Source organism: Herpailurus yagouaroundi, unplaced genomic scaffold, assembly GCF_014898765.1.
Source record: "Herpailurus yagouaroundi ecotype Mexico unplaced genomic scaffold, PumYag 190, whole genome shotgun sequence".
Lineage (NCBI taxonomy): Eukaryota > Metazoa > Chordata > Mammalia > Carnivora > Felidae > Herpailurus > Herpailurus yagouaroundi.
In genome coordinates, this window is record NW_024412421.1 from 8,164,363 (window position 1) to 8,184,600 (window position 20,238).

Genomic DNA, 20,238 nt, shown 5'->3' on the forward strand with positions numbered 1-20,238 from the left:
GTATTCAAACTTTGCAATGGTGAGTTCAGGCCTGCCAGCTCAATCTGAATAAGCTATTCTCACTTTATCAGGGTTTGCTGAACGGACTTTGATTGCATTGTTGCAAAATAGCAGTAATTTTTCCATTAACCCATACAAACCCTCAGCGAGCCGGAGAACAAAGAAATATCAGAGGTATGAAAGCCACGAGCGCCGGGAGGGAAGCCAGGAGTTTTCCTAAATGGCTCCAAATACAACGGCACACACCAGCTCCTTACGCTGGCTGGGGCTTGTCGGGGGTGCCATTTTAGGCTCCGTTTGGGGTCCCCTGGGGTTTGGGTCTCAGTGGACACCTCTCCTCCTCGCTGCAAATTTCTATTGTTTCCACTGTGTTAGCAGGGCCTGGGAAACAGGGGGCTGGGTCTCCCTCCCTTCAGAGGGACCGTGTTTCATCCTGCATCTTCCCTGTGCCAAGAGCCTCAGTCTCCCTGTAGAACCCGACCCAGGAATGCTCAGAGCCCGTCAGAACCCAGGACGACCTGAACACCAAGGGGCCTTCCCTTTCTCCCAGGAAGACCTCAGCAGGCAAGGTCGGGGGGTGGGGGGGGGCGGGGTGGGGAAGCCAGCTCCTTTGGCGACTGGAAGGGAGCGAAGAACCCCAAAGCCCTCCTATTTGACATTGTGGCACGTTCCGCGTCACCGCACGGGTTCTGGAGAGGCAGGTGCAGCTGCTAGGTTCCGGGTTTCAAGGTAGCTTCGCGAGGCTGTTGTTTTGCATAAACGCGGCCGCCTTCGGCCATCGTGTTAATGATGGTAGGAAACCGAGGGCGAGCAGGGGCCCCGGCTCTCTCCTCCATTAGCAGGAGGTCCGCTTGGAACCATCAGACGCACGGCGGAGAGGCTCTGTTTCTGCCGAGAATCCCAGAGCCAGGGTGTTGACGGTCGTTAAGTTGATCAAAATCGAAGCCTGGCTTTCTGATTTGGTTCTTTAAATTCAAAGTGTCAAGTTCAGCCCATCTCTGGCACGTGGCTCTCTGCTAGGAGGCCCAGCGAAGAGCTGAGGTCTACGAGGGCTTTGATCTCCCGGAGCCACAAACCAACCCCGCTCAAGCAGTGGTGGCTTCGCCAGAAACCCATGCCTCAGCTTTGTTTAGGAACTGCCCAATATGTTAATTATCTCCTTTACCTCCGCCGCGTAGTACGGTCACACCGCACACCGGTCTTTAGAAAATAAAAGTGAACACGGTGAGCCCGTTGTACCCTGCTCCCATAATATCCAGGCCCTGACAACGCCTGGGCTGTCAGATGAGAAGAAGCGTCACTGGAATAAAGGTGGGCAGATGCGTGATAATGAGACAGAAGCGTGCAGATGCTAATAGAACTCACCAGAACAGGCCTGCCTTAGACGGATCTAGGTAGCAGGTGCAGGGTGTCAGGACGCCCGGATGTTACTTTCTCTTGATTCTCATTTAAGAACTGCTTTCGCCGTGCGGCTGTCAGTGAACTTTTCCCTCTCTCAGGAGCTCCAACCCCTAGGTGATCAGTCACATTTCGACATAACTAGATGTCAAAAGAAGTTTAAGTTGTATGACGCACCGTGATGCGGTGAGTTCCAGCCTCCGGCCTCCGAGGCGGCTTCTTAATGATCCGCCTGGAAACTCTGGCGCCTTTTCCTGCGTTTTGTTTTCTTATTAAAATACTGGCTAAGGGGCGCCTGGGTGGCGCAGTCGGTTAAGTGTCCGACTTCAGCCAGGTCACGATCTCGCGGTCTGTGAGTTCGAGCCCCGCGTCGGGCTCAGGGCTGATGGCTCGGAGCCTGGAGCCTGTTTCCGATTCTGTGTCTCCCTCTCTCTCTGCTCCTCCCCCGTTCATGCTCTGTCTCTCTCTGTCCCCAAAATAAATAAACGTTGAAAAAAAAAATACTGGCTAAGTCTTTGTCAATATCCATGTCAGCAACTGTGAGCTCAAGACAATATTATCCTAAGCATAATTTAATTTTAAATGTGGAACTCATGACCCACGCTGGCCCTAGAGCGTCCCTCCCACTGGCCCCTGGTAGCATCCTTGATTGAAATGAGGTTGTTGTTTGGAAATTTATTGCCAGCCCCAGTTGGGACGCTGGTGACCGCAGAGGCGGGGGAGCCCGGGCTGGGTCCCCGCGGGCTGCTCCCGGACCAGAAGCGTGGCTGTGGGGCCGAGATGAACAGACCGGACCTATGAGCTAGCGGTTCTAACCCACGCAAAGGCAGGAAAACAGACATAACCTGAGAACTGTCGTCCCTGATGCCCACAAAACCCTTGAACGGGAGTGTGAACTTTATTGGGTCCTTACTGGTCTCCGTGAGCCCATGGGCTCCCTCGGAGCGGGGTGGGGGGTGGGGGGGAGGGAGTTAGGTATATGGGACACATGCCGTCACGTATGCGATGAAGCCCGCCAGCCCTTGCCCTCCTTTGTGAGGCAGGCGTTTCTTGGAGCGTTTAATTGGGTCAGATCAGTTTGTTCTCCAAATATGTTCATTTTCTCCCACCACTGTTTACATTTCCATTGGGAAAATAAATACTACATGTCGCTTCTGCCTGCTGTATTTTCTTAGAGTATTTAATCCCCATTCCTCAGGAAAGGTTTACCCACACGCACACACACGCGCACACACGCACGCACACACACACACACATGCCCTCCAACCCTGGTGTGAAGGCATCACAGTTCGTAAAATGCTTTTTGTTTCTCCTCTTCAGACAGTGAAAGGATGTGCTATGGAAATCTAATGCTGCGTTGACATAATGAAGCGTTGGGAGGAATCTCACGTTTCTCAATCAGAGAACCAGCCAGTCTCATCCGGAATGTTCTAAGCCGTCTGCCACTCCCCCCCCCCGCCCCCCTCCACTGCCCCCCCCCCAGGATCGCTCTTCCTTAAACATTTCACAGGCTGGCTGTTATGCGGCTCATATGCTCTCACATAAAACAAGACTTCTCCCCCTAGATCCTGATATTTAGTAGCTGGAAGCTCATTAGGACCTCACTGCTTTGCCCTGGAGTTTTAAATTTTTAAGCAGCTAGGATTCGTCTAAGAGGTCTTAACCTTATAATTTGTAATAACTTAGAGATCACGCATCTGAAGCGCGAGTTATTTGAGAGAATGTTCCTTGTCCTTCGCCAGCCATCGATTTGCTTCCTCACCCTCTCCTGAACCAGGTGATGGAAAACGCTCACTTATTCCTTCGTAGTAAAACACAAGCAATTATGAGACATTTCTTAACGTGGATTGATCTTGCCTTAAAAGAAGGCCCGGAGTGTCAGAGGCAACTTACAGGGGTGGCAGAGATGAACAGAGGCGGGGAGGAGGGGGGCCAGAGAGCCAAGGTCCTGGATGGGCTAAGACCCGTCAGCTCGAAGCTTAGCCACCCACCGAAGTGTAGACAACAAGCGCGTCCCGATTTTTGACCGCGCCGGGCGCTAGGCGGAGCGAGGCAGTGTGGCGGAAAGCACATCACAGTCTGAAGTCAGGCATACGAGCTGTTCAACTCTGGTCAAGTTGCTTAACCTCTCTGGGCTTCAGATCGTTTTCACCACGAAACGGTAGGAGACTCAGCCTCCTGAGCGTGATAGGAACATTAAAGGAGACACGGTAAGTAAATTATCCCGCACAGAGCTGGAGACGCCCTCCAGGTACCTACGAGGTTATGACCTGGCCCCGGACCTCAAACCCAGAAAGTTCTCAGGATGCCTGGGCGGCGGGGGGGACAGAGACCTCCACGAGTGGAGCTGGCGATCGTGTGCAAGGAGCCAACACGAGGCGCTGTTTTTCTTCCTATTTCTGCCGCCTACGACAGACCCGGGCCCCTGTTACACTGACTAAACTTTGTCTAAAAATTATCTGAGGACCACCTAATGTGTGTCGATGCCACACATGAGATGTGTCAGCCTCTTCCAGTAATGACTCTCTGACATAAACAGTAAGGAAGAAATATTACAATTACCGAGGGGTGCCGGGGCCCGGCATGCATTTTCATGAGGGGTCCTGGTGAATGGCAGCGGGAGCTCTGTAATCAGCTCCCCCTGCCAGCAGAGGCCGGCCGAAGGAAGCTCTCCTCCCCCCAAAGACAATTAAAATGAGTTAAATGAATTAAAAAGGCCCTTCCCAGTTAAAGTACAGTCAGAGGTTAGAAACAGTAGTATTTGGATTTATGGTAAGCCCACGGCTGCCAAGCCTTAGGAATTGTGGCTCACGGGGGAGTCGTCTCAGTGGGAGCCTAAATAGCTTATGAAATTGGAGGCAATATGCATGATTTTACGTTTCTGGGAGGCCGTTTTCATTCCCCTGTTTATTTTGGCTTCTTAGGTCAATAGGAATATCTTTTTGCCTGAAATCGAATTGAGAGGGAGAGAGAGAGATTGGAGAGGCGGGGGGATATTGGGGCGGGGGGGGAGAGACTACCTTGTTGTGATAAACACAATAGGACGACGGAACAGGAATTCTCCCAATTTCGAGGCCAGGCAAAGAGCAGGCCAGGGGACAGCTTAGCGAAGGGAGGAAGCGTGTTCTGAGTCCCGTTTCACGGCTCACCAGCCGTGATCGGTTACAAGGGACTCCGCCCCTCGGTGCCTCGGTGTTGTCATCTGCGAAATGGGGTTGTTTCTACCTTGCAGAGGGGATAGGACCATTAAGTGCTCAGGTTGTCTGCCACGGTCGGCGGTTGATCTGCTCACCGCCGACCCCCCCCAGCCCCCCTCAGTGAGAGAGTAAGAACCCTGAAGGTATGAGGGTCTCTGCGACCACTGCCCAAACTTTCCCGAGCCCCAGATGCTGGCGAGCCACCGGGGTCACGGGAGACTATTACAGGCGTTCCTGCCGTTGTCCCAAACGTCCTGGTCACCTGCACGTCCAGATCCGGTCTCCCCGACCCTGGCCACATGCCATCGATTTCATAAGAAATTCTATCGAGGTTTCTGTCTGCTGCGTAAGAAGGAGGCCTCCTGCTTCCTCACCCCACCCCCCTCCCATCCCGCCCCCCCCCAGGTCCCCAAAGTCCCCGAGTGTGTGTACGCTCTTGCCCATTACATGCACAAACTCCATCAGAAAGCGTTTGTCTACACCCTCTTTATTCACTTTCAAAGGGTTAAACAGCCTATTTACTGGGCTGTCAACAACCCGAGGCCCAAGTCGTGAAGAAAGCCCCGTCCAGTTTTGTGCGGCCCGGAGCCTTGTCTTTGCTGGCCTGCTCTTGTTACTGTCATGTAATATCCATGACAATCGTGTTGGGCTTTTTTGGGGGGCTCCGTGGGGCTCAATCTGAGGGGCCACTTTCAGCCAGGAAAGGCCTTTATTTACGTGGATTTGAAAGAGCCTTGAGAAGGTCCTTCCCCCCAGCACCCGCTTCCACAGGTCACCGCGGTTTCAAAAGGATTTAAATGCGGAGGCCGCAATCAGTACGTCCATCACGTCCTAATAGACTGACACGAGCATTTGTGCCTGAAAGACAGGGGAAAAAGTGATGCAGATTTTCCCTAAATTGGACTGACGCACAAAGCAGGGAGAGCAATTGAGTGACGAGGTAACCTCTCATACCCTTTTTTGCACTTCTAACCAGCGCCGCACAAAGGGAGCCGTGGGAAGCCGCCCAGGAGCCGGGCCGGGCCATTTCCATGGGCCATATGGAAATTTTGTTTTGTGTACAGAGAAAGTGTCTGATAACAGTGACCTTAACTGCCATATGTGGGCAGTGAATAGGCCAGAGGAAACCACTCCACAATCTGACCCTCAACATATGGACCGGCGGCCCAAGGAGACTCTCAGTGCCATATTGCTGGCAACCCGGGGGGATTTCATTAGATTTGTTAATGAATTGTTCTATTGACTTATATCTGAGCTTGCCTCATTAGAGGAGAAGAACACAATTTTTATCTGTGTTTCCGTGAAGGGACCAGAGCGTTCCCTCCTTTGTGGGGCGGCGGGTAATCTGCGGTGCTGTCATCGGCTTTGAACTAATTTCTTGTGTCAGTTAAGAAGGCCCTTCCGTGCTTGTTGAGGCTCGAGCCCCGCTCCGAGCCTCTTCAAATCAATGTTTTCCTTGTGAGCGGATGTCTCCCCAGCTCCTGCTTGGCTTACAAATAGCCGAACATGATGTTGTCCTGGTGTGGCGCGTCTTCACGGTGCCCGCGGCAAGCTGAGCCCGCGGGTCCCCATGGCATCACCTGTCAGCGAGGGGCGTCGCGGGGCAGCAACCCGCTTTGCGCCGAGGTTGCCCATTCACCTGCCCTACCCGCCGCCGGCCCCTGTGCACTGTCTCCCCGTGCCGTCCGTGCGGTCTACACGCCGTCAAAAGCGCTTCGTGTTGGAACATCCCTGCACGAAGAAGAACACCCCCCTTCCCACTTCTGCCCTGCCAAGTTCGGAACCGGACAAATCCCCCCACACCCGAGCCTTATGAGGAACGGCTCTCGATTGTCTGGGCGTCTCAACGTGGGAAAGCTTGGGTCTTAAAGCAATAAGAGCTATCAATTAACATATTATTAGGGGTAAACCAATAAAGAACCCATTATGGCTAATGGCGAGTGTGGAATCACGAGGAATTAGCAAAATGAGATTCAATAAAATGGAAACCGTAAAGATAAGCTTCCGAAGATTGGATCTGGCTTTTTGAGCTTAAGTCTCAAATAAACAAATGAGGGATACGCACCCAAGCCTTCCACCCGGCCCTCTCTCCCGAGCTGGCCAAGGACAGGCAGAACTTTCCGACAAAGTTTCCCAACACCGCAACTCGGACATGGTTTATCCCCCCGGGGAGGGAGGGAGGAAGGCGGTTCATTCTTAAAATGCACGCACGTTGGGCTCAGTGCTTCCTGTGGGAGTCCCCCCTCGTAGGATGTGGCGCCGAGGTGCTCAAGCCCGTGCACCGGCCCTCAGGCACTGGCCTTGGCACGGGAAGAACCAAAAAGTTGGACGAAGCAGGAAACCTCCTTGCGATGTCACAGAGAAAACCCGGGACGCACATAGGTCCTGCAGCGGTGGCAGCGTGTGGGGTTAGAGACGCAGCGATTTTGCAAGTGAGAGGTACCTCGTCACAGAGGTGCTGTGAGAGGTGTCTGGGATCGCCGTCCATCCTTGCCTGAGTCTGAAGACAGAAGCTGGGTTCTCCAGCTTCGTGTTGCCTTCTTGTTAACGCCTCAGAGGGGCACTGAGACACCAGCTCTGCGTGCAGGAGCAGCTCATTAGGACTGTTGGTACCCATGGAGGGGCCCGAGAAAGAAGATCTCCCACGTGGGGAGAGAGAGAGATTTCAGAACCTTTGTTCTGGGCAACGAGAGTGTTCCTGGAACAAGGGGCCTGTAAGATCTAAAACGTTATATGAGAATCGGGTTCCAGGGGGATTATAACGGAGTTATATAAGCTATAAGGGTAGAAGGACGTACGTGCCAAATTTTACCAAACATACTACTGTTTTTATCAAGACAGGTTCTTTAGGGCTCTGCCTGGCCGGCTCAGTGAGAAGAGCAGGCGAATCTCAATCTTGGGGTTGTGAGTTTGAGCCCCACATTGGGTGTAGAGATGACCTAAGTAAAAAAATAAACTTCAAAAAGAAAAAGACAAAGGGTGCCTGGGTGACTCAGTCAGTGAAGTGCCCAACTCTTGATTTTGGCTCAGGTCATGATCTCACGGTTCGGGAGTCAAGCCCTGTGTTGGGCTCTGTGCTGACAGTGTAGGTAGAGCCTGCTTGGGGTTCTCTCTCTCTCTCTCTCTCTCTGCCCCTTCCCCGCTCACACTGTCTCTGTCTGTCTCAAAATATAAATAAATAAATAAATAAATAAATAAATAAATAAATAAATAGAAAGAGACAGGTTCATTGAGTTGTCTGCCCTGAGTTCACACATCTTTGAGGTTGACTGTTGGCTTTATAATGGAAATACCACTTGGCTGGGTATAAAATTCATCCTTTCTCTCAGAACTTTTCAGGCATTGCTCGAGTGCCTTTTGGCACTGAATGTCATCCTAATTTGTTACCATTTGCTTCTTGGTGGGCTACATTTCATCACTGAAATGTTTTATTTAAAATTTTTTTTTTTCAAAGAGAGCTAGGGGTGCTGTATTTCATGATATGTTTCATGTTTGAAAAGTTTTCCCGATTGCTCTTATACATGTGTGACAACTTAATTGTGTATAATTTCCTCGGGTCACACATTTTTGTCCTTGAAACTCTGCAGACACTCCCCAGTCCTTTTTGGCCATGAATGTTTCTCATTGGGGCGACTTCCCAACTACCAATGCCTTGACGTGGTTCCTGTGTGCCTGAAGAAATATGTCTTTCTCCATGGAGTCTAAGGACTTGACTAGGGACTGTCTCAGTATCACCCATTCTCCATCAGTATTTCCTGGCACTCAGCATTTCCAAATGTACCCGTGCGGACTGGATTCTGTTCTTTCTTCGTTTCAAGGAGATCCTGTGCTATTGTATCTTTGACTTTTTTGGGGTCCCTTTGTGGGATTCTCTAATTCAGGGTCACTATCTTTATCTTGCGTAGATCCAGGAGACTTTTAATCCACTAATGGCCAACGTCAGCTATCAGTTTATTGTTGCCGCCATACCCTCAGACCATACACACCTCAAAGGAAGAGAAAAAACATCTCACTTATCTTTCTTTCCTCCGATCCCACTACATGAGCAGCTCTGGAATGAACCCACAAGTAACTCTGTCCGTTCGAGTTTAAACTTTATGTTGAGAGAAGTCAACAGTCGTCGGAGGTTTTGGTTGAAGACGGCAGTGGTTGACGTGATGTCACATAGCTTCAAAGTGGGGTGGGCTCCAGGGTAAGGTAGATGTTCCTGATGAATGACGGTGATATCTGGTGGTGGCCAGAGACACTCGTTTTATAGGAAAAGATGGGGGGGGGGGGGAGGTGGGAATGGACCTTGGCCTTTGGTTCCAGAAAAAATAACCCGAAGGTTCTTCAGGGTCCTTTCCTTTTGTTTTTCTTTTCTTCTTTGAGGCGTACTTATCAGTTGATTCCCAACACCAAACTCCCTAAAAGGTTGGCATGTTAAATTTAAAAAAATGTATTTTTTTGCACCCATCGGTACGGGCTGGAAAAAATGGCACATTCAAAGGGTCTGTGAGCAGCGTATAGGGGGCCACAAGGGATGTGGAGGTACCAGCAGGAAGGGGCTAACTCTCCTAGGCCTAAAAGGGCAAGGCCAGAGAACGATGTTCCAGAGCCTAGCGAGTATTGTGACCGAGGAGAGGGTCTCCACTGAGATGCTGAGGGCTACATCCCTTGGCCCCAGGGGTGACAGGACTCAGTGAGGCCAAAGCCAGAAAGGGCATCTCTCTTCCCTTCCTCCTTCTGCTTGCCTCCTTATCCCTCCCAAGGACCAAGCTCAACTAGAAGCCAGAGGTGAGGGAGCCCAAGGGATGCAATCATTCATAGAGGTCAGCCTCCCAAATCCAGAGCAGGGAGGAGACGGGCACAATGTGGATCTGGAGGGACCCGATCTTCCCCAAGGCGACAACCTCCCTGCCAACCAGATCCATCAAATTAAATTCCACTTTCTCCTATTAGATTGGTAGGGATGAAAATGTTTGAAAACAAACGGTGTTGGTAAGGGTGTGTGGAGAAAAGAGGCTCCCTTGCACGTTTGCTGATCGTAGAGTAATTCAGAGCAACTTCAACAGAAGGCAGTTTGACAGCACCTATCCCAATTACCAAGCGCACACAACCTTCGATGGAAAGTCCCACTTCCAGGAATCCACCCCACAGACGTGGTGAAACACGGACACCATGCCACAGCCACAGGGTTACTCAGCAGCGCCCAGTTTGTCGTCGCAGAGCATTGGCGAAAACCCACACAGCCGGCCACAGAGACTGGTCGAATAAATTGTGGGTCGCACAGACAACGGAATACTACTCGCCCATCAAAGAAGAATAAAAAGACTCCGTGACGTACAGCGAAACAAAGCAAGGTGTTATCATTCGTGCTAAAGAAGGGGCAGAGAGGCAAGTAGAGTGGCGTGGTCTCCTTAGGACCACGAATACACGAGAAGCTAAGGGCTAAGGCTGGCTCTGGCAAGGACGCGTGTCACTGGTTAAGGGGTGGTGGCCAAGGCGGGAATGCCCTCTGGGGGCTGCTGTTGGGACCCGGCCCCTGCCCTGTATCTCCTCATTGTTCATCTGCCTCGGCCTCGCTCCTGTTTTATTCCGCCACGTCCCAGGAGCCACTGTTTATATCGCAGGAGTTTCGATCTCTCCCCGCCGCTGACCTCCGGGGCTGCAATCTCCTTATCTCTGGATAAGGAAGGAGTGATAGCACATGTCATCTTGGGAGCAAACATGAGAATGCGTGTCTTTTGCCTATTTTATACCCACTGTTATCACACTTTTCCATCTCCTGCCTTTCCACACCCCTGTCCCCTTGCCGGAAGCTCTCACACTGTTGCTGGAGAACGGTAGCCCAAGCCCTAGGGCCAACACCAAGCGCAGCATGAGAGGCAAGACTGAATAACCGAGACTGGAGCGCTTGCTCTGCGCCAGTCCACGCCGCCTCCTCGCTGTCCTTCGAGCCCACCGAGCACGCTTCCGCTGTGGCGCGCCTTTGCCTTGGAGCACTCTCGCCTTGGAGAACAATATGGCGCCCTCCTCGCTCCACTTCCGGCCTCTGCTGACGTGTCTTCCGCTCAGCGAGGGCTGCCCTGACGTCCCTAAAATGCCACGCTGGCACTCTGTACTTCATCACTAGCTCTGCAGAGCCCTGTAGATCGGATCACCATCTAACATGAAATACGCGTCACTTCTTTATTTGACAAATTGTGTGTACATTATCTGGAATGTGAACCTCACAACGGTAGGTATTCTGCCCCCCCCCACCCCGTTTTGTTCACTTGGCACCTAGAAGAGTGCCTGGCACATTTCCATGCTCGGCATTCGTTGAATGACTAAATAAATGAATATAGCCCTTAATCTCACTATTTTTTGTCTTATTTCTAGATCTCACCCACCGGGCTAAGAGCTCTTTGCCCTGTTATAATTGCAGCAATGCCTGGAGATGCTTGATGTGTGTGTGTGCGTGTGCATGTGTGTGCATCAGTGAAGGCTCTTCCACGCACCTTTTTAATCCCAGGTGACACTTGTTTATCAGACACATTTTTGGTCCAAGATGTGTGAATGGAAAGATGAGCACTGTTCTAAGAACCGGGGAACCGTGGACAGCCCAACATAAAGGAATAGTGTCCGGAACGTTGACCCCGGGGACCCAGCTGTTTGCTTCCGGACTGCGAAACTCGGTTTTGCTTTGAGAAAACCAGTCGCTATGATGGATGTTGTCCACGTGAGAAAGAGAAGCCCTCATTTGTTGATTGTGCACCTTTGTCAGGAACTGCACTGGACACTTAATTACGATCATTAATTTAAACTTCAGGGGCACTGGTATTTTTATCAATTTTTTTCAACATTTATTTATTTTTGAGAGACAGAGAGAGACAGAGCACGAGCAGGCAAGGGGCAGAGAGAGGGAGACAGGGAATCCGAAGCAGGCTCCAGGCTCCGAGCCATCAGCCCAGAGCCCGACGTGGGGCCCGAACCCGCGAATTGTGAGATCATGACCTGAGCTGAAGTCGGACCCTCAACCGACTGAGCTACCCAGGCGCCCTGGGCACTGTTTTTATACTCAGTTTTCAGAAAAGGTAACTGAGCTTCCGGGAGATAGAATTAACTTTCTTAATGCCCTAGAGCTGGGAAGATCTCAACCCAAGTCTCATGTCACCGAATCGTTTTTCATCTCCGATGCCCCCCTGCCATCTTCCTGCCCAGAGTAATGCGCTGAGTGGCTTTGTCGTAAGGTGATATATTTGTGGGAACAAGCGAGCTGCTGTTAACAAACAAGTCCCCAGAGCTCGGGAATGTCGTACAGTAATTGTTTATTTCTTATTCACGACATGGTCCCCCACAGACTTGCTCTGTGTGTGTGTGTGCGAGTTGGCATGTGCATGCCCACTTATGCATGCACTCTCCTCCAGACAGTCATTCAGGGGTTCAGGCTCCTTGAGTCTAGTGAACTCTAGAGCCCATCCCTTGGGCTGTATAGTTCTCCTCTAGATTCTCTGCATGTCTTCAGCAGATCCAGGGAGCTAAGAGTGAGCAGAGCCGATAGCCCACGGGAGGGGATACGTACGAGCTGGGGCTGGGGAACTGGTGTCATCATCTCTGATCACCTTTCTGTGGCCAGCACTCATCATACAGTTGCACCCAACTGCCCAGAAGACCGGAAAATGTAGTCTAACCGTGTGCCCAGGAGACACAAAATTTGGGATTTGGTGAACGCAAAGTAACCCCCGTTATGGGAGAGAATGGGCGGAGTATTCCAGAACTGAGTTACACAGCCAAGTTCTAGTTTTCTATGTTCTGGAAAAAAAAAAAAAAAAGGCAGAAATACGAGTCAGCCAGAGCAACAGATAATTAAACAACCGTGGATACAGCAGAATACCACCTGATCAGAAGTTCTCTGTTAATGTTTCATTTTCGGTTAACACGATATTTTGGCTAAAGGAGGGCTAGACGAGAAGTCTTTGGGTTTCAAATCTTATTGCTGAAAATCTTTCCAAGATGTGGTGTTTCACGTTCCTGCCTCAGGAAGTTCAGTGTGGTAAATTCAGCGAATATTTTCTCAGTGACTGAGGATCTCACAGGGCTTCTGGGTTGCCATTCGGAATAAACATCAGTTTTCACGGCACAGGGGCGGGCGTGTGAGAGAGCTGATGTGAATCCGCGGCGATCAGAAAATGTCTTTTCGATTTTTTTTTTTTTTTTTTTTTTTGCTCCTAACTTCTGTTGTTTTTATGGCATTTCTCTGATTTCCAAAACCCCTCACGGTCATTGTGGAAAGGCTGGAAAGTGCCGAAAGGTAAAAACCGCAAAACAAAATACCTTCTTCTAATTTTACAATCTAGAAGCAGCCACGGTTAGCGTTTTGGGTTCCATTTGCTTCATTTTTCTTTCTCCCTTTCTTTCTGCCTCTGTCCCGCTTTTATATTCATATATGTGAGTTAATCGTATAAATGCAGTTTTACTTCTTGTAATGGGTCTTCTTATTAATTACACGAGGACTTTCCCTTGTCATGAATAGCGCTTTGAAAATACCATTTATACCCATCATAATATTCCACTATGAGTAACTATGATATTCCCAGATCTTTCTCTGCAATTAGGTGAAACTTTTCTTCATTCCATATTACAAAATAGCATTGCAACGAACATCTCTGTACATGAATCTATATATGCTTCTTCTTTTTTTTTTTTTTTTTTAGGAAAAATTCTCAGAAGTGGCATTACCAGGCCAATGGACATGAACATGTATTTTTTAATATTTATTTATTTTTGGAGAGACAGAGAGAGACAGAGCATGAGCAAGGAGGGACACAGAGAGAGGGAGACACAGAATCCGAACCAGGCTCCGGGGCTCCGAGCTGTCAGCACAGAGCCCGACGCGGGGCTCGAACTCACGAACTGCGAGATCATGACCTGAGCCGAAGTCAGACGCTCAACCGACTGAGCCACCCCGGCGCCCCTCATATGTTTATGTTTGGTACGTTAACAAGCATGGAGGGTCTTTTAATCTTTACTCATTTGCCAAGTGAAAAATTGGATTTTATCAATTTTAGTTTACATTTTGTGACTATCAAAATCACCTTTTATGCTTCTTAACCATTTGCATCCTCGATACCCCATCTATTCCTAGCCTCTGTCCGTATTTTCCATTGCCTCTTGATTTTTTTAATTGATTTTTGCGATCTCTTTATTCTTTGAAAAGAATATTTTCATCATTCTTCTGGGAAAAAATTTCCCGTTTGTCTTCAAGTTACTGTTATCAGCTTATTAACTTGTCACTTATCTTTTTTTTTTTTTTTCTCTCCAATGAAGAGCGAAGGAGCATGTTTCTGGTTAATCGAGAATTCTAATTAGCTGACTCCTGGTTGATGTAACAATCAAGATTTTGCGGTGTGGGGGGGGGTCATTTATTCGGGGCCATGTTGCGAAGTTATATTACATTTTCAAATAAAAGATGAAGTTAGAAAGGAATGTGAACTGGCTTCCTGTCTCCTCTCCTGGTCAACAACCATTAAAATCTCCATTTTGAGGGCAATGTTGTTTCTTGGGGCTGAAGATAAAGTAAACAGAAAGCAATGAGATTGCAACGGAGCTATAAATAGCCCTTTGTGTTAAAGTCAATAAAAAAAAAAAAAAATCAGCACGAATTTCTGGTAAAGCCAGTAGAGTTCATATAGCCCCCTACCTCTCCCACTCCCCAAATCCTTGAGAAGTAAAAAGGGAACATTTACAAAGCATCAGTCTCTGATCCGAATTCCTAAGGCCCAGCCTCAGATGGGTTTTGCTGGCAAAGCTTTCACACACACAGCTGTCAACTAGAACGTCCACAACAGTATAACATTACCCACTGTGTAATAAAGTGTATAAAGCTAGTGTAATAGCTTTATACTAACTCCTTGGAGTGTTAATACCTGCTACATTAAGGAGGGGCTCTCAAAGCGAATAAATTTGAGAAGTGCAGGCTGAAACAAAGTTAAATGGTTTTCTTTGTTGCAGGACTTATCAGGTCCTTTGACAAGATTCATATACGCATGAATCTCTAAGACAGGATATTCCACATTCCCACACTGATTTGATCATAGAGCCTCCTGTTTGAGAAATAACCTTGGAGAAGAGACTTAGACAGAACAGTCTTTGAAACATGTTGCCCGAACCCAAAACAATGATTGTAATTGTGTCCATCTGGGGCATTGTGACCAGCTGACAGAAGAGGTATTTGGGGGCATACATAAATAATTAGGTAAGAAGAAGAAGGAAGAAAGAGCTAGGTAACATAAATAATCAGGTAAATAAATTAAGAGCTCCCTAGTTGTCAAAACCTTTTTCTGCTTATCGTCTCGAAGAATTTTCACGACTATATGAACTAGGCACTAAATCGTGAATGAGGCCGTATGGCTAGTGCCTATGAGGTCTGGGCTTGAATCCTGATTCCACATAACCTGTGTGACCATAGGCGACTTACTTAACCTCTCTGTGCCTCAGCTCAAGTAGCAACAGCACTTCCCGCATGGAGTTGTAGCGAATATGAAAAGAAATAGGACGCATACTGCACTTAGAGTAGTACCTAGCATATGTTTTTTATTCCATTCATTTTAGCTATTTTTATTCCCATATTACAGCTGCATAAGCTGAGGCTCAGAGAGGTTAAAGATCCTGGACGATATCGTAAGGACAATAAGAGGAAAAGCTTGGCTTTGAACACAGACGGATTGACTTTAGAATTTTGTTCTCGAGGGGCGCCTGGGTGGCTCCGGCGGTTAAGCGTCCGACTTCGGCCCAGGTCAGGATCTCACGGCATGTGAGTTCGAGCCCCGCGACAGCTCGGAGCCTGGAGCCTGCTTCCGATTCTGCGACTGCCCCTCCCCTGCTCCCTTGCACCCTCCCTCTCCCTCTCCCTCTCTCAAAAATAAATAAAAGTTGTTTCAAAAATTCTTAAAAAAAAAAAAAAAGAATTTTGTTCCCAAATATTATACTCATTGTGCTCTGTTTCTGTGAACAGCTCGGCATCCTCATACAGTCTGTATAAACACAGACCGTGTCGGGACGCCTGGGTGGCGCAGTCGGTTGAGCGTCCGACTTCAGCCAGGTCACGATCTCGCGGTCCGTGAGTTCGAGCCCCGCGTCAGGCTCTGGGCTGATGGCTCGGAGCCTGGAGCCTGTTTCTGATTCTGTGTCTCCCTCTCTCTCTGCCCCTCCCCCGTTCATGCTCTGTCTCTCTCTGTCCCAAAAATAAATAAAAAAAGTTGAAAAAAAAAAAATTTAACACAGACCGTGTCTTGTCCGGCGGGGGAGGGGCGGGCCAGCTACCCAACAAAACTCTTCCTCCCTCTTCTATAGAGTAGCGCTCTTGAACAGAGGCAGGTGCCAACCCCCCAGGGAGAAACTTCCCGGGATCCCTTGCACCTGGTTGTGGTCACAGGACCAGTTCTCACCCTTCAAGCGCGTCCCTTCCGGGGTGGACCTTGAGACAAATGGGTGCCCTCCTCCTGCCCTTGCCAAATGCATGCGGGTTACAGCGAGGCCTCAGGGCAGGGCGGAGTCATACGTCATCAGATGGGCGGAGCCTGGGCCTGGAAAAGTCACCACTTGCGGGGGGGGGGGGTGGGGAATACTCTCGGCCGAGTTCACCTGCACTTGACACACAGGGAAGCCCGAGAGAAACATCTACGGAAACGTGGGGGGTTATTCGTTGTAGCAGCTCGCAGAGCTGTGCGCACCGTCCGTGTGAACACGCGCATTTATTCAAATCTCTCTCAGAATATTGAGAGAGTCCTGCGGGCGGACTCAGATAACCGAGGCGGCTGCCGCCTTCCAATTCCGTCTAGCCCGTTTTTTAGTTTGTCATCAAATGTTTACTGCCAGCGTAATGGACGGTGTTAATACGGAAAGGGACACCAAACAGCCCAGCATAAAAGCCGACAGTGGCCATAAACCTGCACTTTGCCACATACAGCGTTTCCATAGTTGGAGGAAACACTTTTCCCGGACAAAAGATATAACTATATATCTTCGGATTTTATGGGCTGCAGATTACTCTAATTATCATAAAAAATTACTGCCGCTAATAAAAATTCTATTATAAGTTACTTATAGTAATCTCCAGGGTACCACACTTAGCCAAGAAAAGGTTGTAATTAACATTACACTGCCGGGAGTTTGTGCCTCAACACTCCCGAAACACCAGCCGTGTCTCTGAACCCCTTCACGGCTCCCCAGCCCCCTTGCTTCTTCCCTCACACCCCTCCCCGGTTTTTGGTCAAAGTTCCCCTCGTTATTTTCATTTTGCAGGATGTGGTTGGGGCCTGGAATAATGACCCATCTCGGACGCAAATGACGTAAATGAACTTTTAGAGTTACAACTCTCCGGGTGGATTTGGCCTCCCCTGGGGCCTCCAGTGTGTCAGTGGAAGGATGTAATCGAAAGGAAGGCTTGAAGAATCCCCGCCCGAAAGGGAAACATGATTTTTGCAAAATTGGTGGAAACCGCGGGGTGTTCATGCGAAAACACAATGCTTAGGTTTTTTTTTTTGTTTGACAAGACAACAATTGGTATTTTCCCTTTCAGCACTGCTATGTGGGTTTTTTTTGGGAATTGTCCTCTGGGAGGGTTGATGACTCTTCGGTGACCTTGAAAACTCTCGCCCACGATACCAGTTCTAACTGGTAATTTCATTACCCTCCCTCAGTCCTCGGCCTCGGAATTAAATATGAAAATAACTACGCTCTCTCGCTCTCTCTCTCTCTCTCTCTCTCTCTCTCTCGAGCTCCCCGAATGACGAAGCATTCGTCCCAGGAATTAAGCCCGAAGTGGGACCGGTGGTCATTCTCCTAAACAGGGTTTCAATTGCTTCTGCACAGGGGTGAATCAGCATTTTAATGAACGGGCCTAGAAAATGAAATAGCCCGTTTGAGTTTGCTTTAAAATAAGCCACGTATTTCAGCAATGACTTGTGGCAGATTAATTGCTATCAGTAAGGGGAAAAGTATGTCTCAGACTTTTCCTGGCTCGTTTGAAAGAGGCACTTTGGAGCTGGGCGGTAGAGGGAGGCCTTGGCTGAGGACGCCTGTGGTCAGCCCGGGTGTGGGGTGAGCGCAGAGAGCTTCTTAGGGTGCCCCAAACAGTCCCTGACCACAGCCTGGCCTCCTGATAGAGGGGCAGCAGGCAAGGGGCGCCTGGGTGGCTCAGTCGGTTAAGCGTCTGACTTCGGCTCAGGTCATGATCTCGCGGTTCGTGAGTTCCAGCCCCGCGTCGGGCTCCGTGCTGATGGCTCACAGCCTGGAGCCTGCTTCGGAGTCTGTGTCTCCTCCTCTCTCTGCCCCTCCCATGCTCATGCTCTGTCTCTCTCTGTCTCTGAATAATAAATAAACGTTTAAAAAAAAATGATGTTAAAAAAGAGGTGCAGTGGGCAAAACTCATCAGACACTGAGATTTCATCTCAGATTAATTTGTTTGGATTTTAATAAATGAGGAAGGAGGCGGACGGGGAGTTTGCGATCTTCCCGCTTCTGCGGACAATCCAGAGCTTGTTTCTAACTGGAGGAAAAGGAGATCTGCTTGGCAGATTTGCTTGGAACGCAAATCTCATGAGGGCCAGGATTCTGTATCATTCCTTAAAGCCTCTTGAATAAACAGGGTAGCACTGCGATGGGGTGTGTGTTTAATAAATCCTGTCAAAGGAATGAATCCATGAAGGACCTATCAGGAAAAATTGAAAATAGAAATAGACCCGGAAAGGGGCGCCTGGGTGGCTCAGTCAGTTAAGTGTCCGACTCTTGATTTCGGCTCCGGTCGTGATCTCGCGGTCTATGAGATCCAGCCCCGCGTCAGGCTCTGTGCTGACAGCGTGGAGCCTGCTTGAGATTTTCCCTCCCCGCCCCCTCTCAAAAACAAATAAAGTAAAAAAGAAAAAAAAGAAACAGACCAGGAAAAATTATTGGGTGTCTTACTTAACACACCCAAGATCCTATGGATTTTGGATCCTACCGGATTGTACATTTATTCCTTGAGCTAGCCTAATACCAACTTCATCCACTGATTCAAGGTGCTGACGGGGTTGACACGGCTGCTTAGAACATTGAGGGCAAAGCCTTAGAGGAATCGGGCCAAAGGAGAATTGTCTTCGCCCATGAATGTGGGTACCCAACTCCAGCCGGTTCCATAACACCCTTCCTCCCAGAGCCAGCCCAGCCCTGCGGAAACAGAATGCACGCTGGCCCCGCGAACACCTGGCTTTGAACTTCTCTGCCATTTATTGGCTGTGCAACTTTGGGTGAGGCGCTCAGCCTCGTTGAGCTTGGAATTCCTCATCTGTAAAACAGGACAAATGCACCCACTCCCTAGCCCAGGGGCCGACAGAATGAACTCCCTCATAAGTCCCGCCCTTCCTTCTCTATTTAGAAACGCTTCTCTCCCTCCTTGTTGTCATTGTGCCTAGACTGCGCCTTGCTCTCTGCGGCCTGGCCCAAGTTCGGGACCATCCAAACCACAGCTTACTGTTCATTCAGGTTCCCACGGTTGAGGTACCTCGCATGCAACTCATTTTTCTGTTTCCAGAGCTTCGTGTGGTCGAGACCAGCAGAGGATACACATCCCGAAAGGAGACAGGATGCGGCAGGGAGGCCGGCCATGGGATTTTTTGTTCCAGCCCCCCCCTCCCCCCTAACTGAGTGGCTTCAGCTAAGTCACATAATTTCTGGGTGTCTCAGTTTTTGCATCTGAAAAGAAAAAGGGGGGGGGGGGTTTCAAGAGAAACTTGCACAAAAGATACACACACATCATGTGCCTGGTACCCAACAGTCGGTTCGTGGTGGTGGCTGAAAGGAAAAATCGATACGAGAAAAAAATTCCCCTTGGAATCTGGAAGTGGGAGAGCACCAATATCGTTTCTCCTTCTCTCACCCTCCGCTCCTCATTTTTCCTTGGAAGTCAAAGAAGTGAGATGTCAACTTGGCGAAGAGTGGGCTTTCGGTAGCTGCGTCTGACTCCCCGGTGAGCTCCCCCCCCCCGCCCCATGTTGGGAGCCGTTTCAAGGCCTGTCGGGAAGTAAGGCTACTCATGAGGTGTGGGGCTCCTGAGATGTCATCTCTGACAGCCCCGCTTTGATTTGGAACGAACTGGAAGCAATTTCGCCAGCCTCAGCCGAGAAAGCACCTGAGCAGACGCCTTATTTCAGTTATCTGTCGCCGTGTAACAAATCGCCCCAAAACTTCGAGCTTTAAAACAACCTTCTGCTGCTCGCGGTTCCGTGGATTGGCAATTTGAGCAGGTGTCAACGCAGCAGGGATGGCCCATGTCTGCTTCTCGCGGGGCTGGCTGGGGGGCTAGAGGATCTCTGACGGCCTCGTTCATGGGAACCTGCTGCCAGCTGTCACTTAGAGCACCGTGGTTCTCCTCCATGTGATTTCTCCCTCCATAGGGTCTCCCGACATTCAAACGATCTAGACTGAGCAAGAATGTTCCAGAAGGAGACGCAGAAGTTGCCAGGGCTCTGAAGGCCCAACCTTGGAAGTTGGACAGTGCCACCCCTGCCGCATTCTAAAGGTCAAAAACAAAAAAGCCTCAGGGCCGTTCCAGATCCAAGAAGAGGGGAAAGCAGGCTCCACCTCTTGATGGGAGAGGTGGCTCACTTAAACTACGAAAAGGCATTCAGGAGGAGAGGGATTG

General features: G+C 49.6%; 1 long non-coding RNA gene across 1 annotated transcript; it reads right to left on the reverse strand.

Annotated features, from left to right (window-relative positions):
- Positions 1–9,918: 9,918 nt before the first annotated feature.
- On the reverse strand, positions 9,919–10,548 carry LOC121010015 (uncharacterized). The gene is made up of 2 exons (XR_005780965.1): positions 10,404–10,548; positions 9,919–10,259 (listed from the first exon to the last, which is right to left on the reverse strand). It is a non-coding gene; the product is annotated as an uncharacterized LOC121010015 (long non-coding RNA).
- Between the last annotated feature and the right edge of the window lie 9,690 nt (positions 10,549–20,238).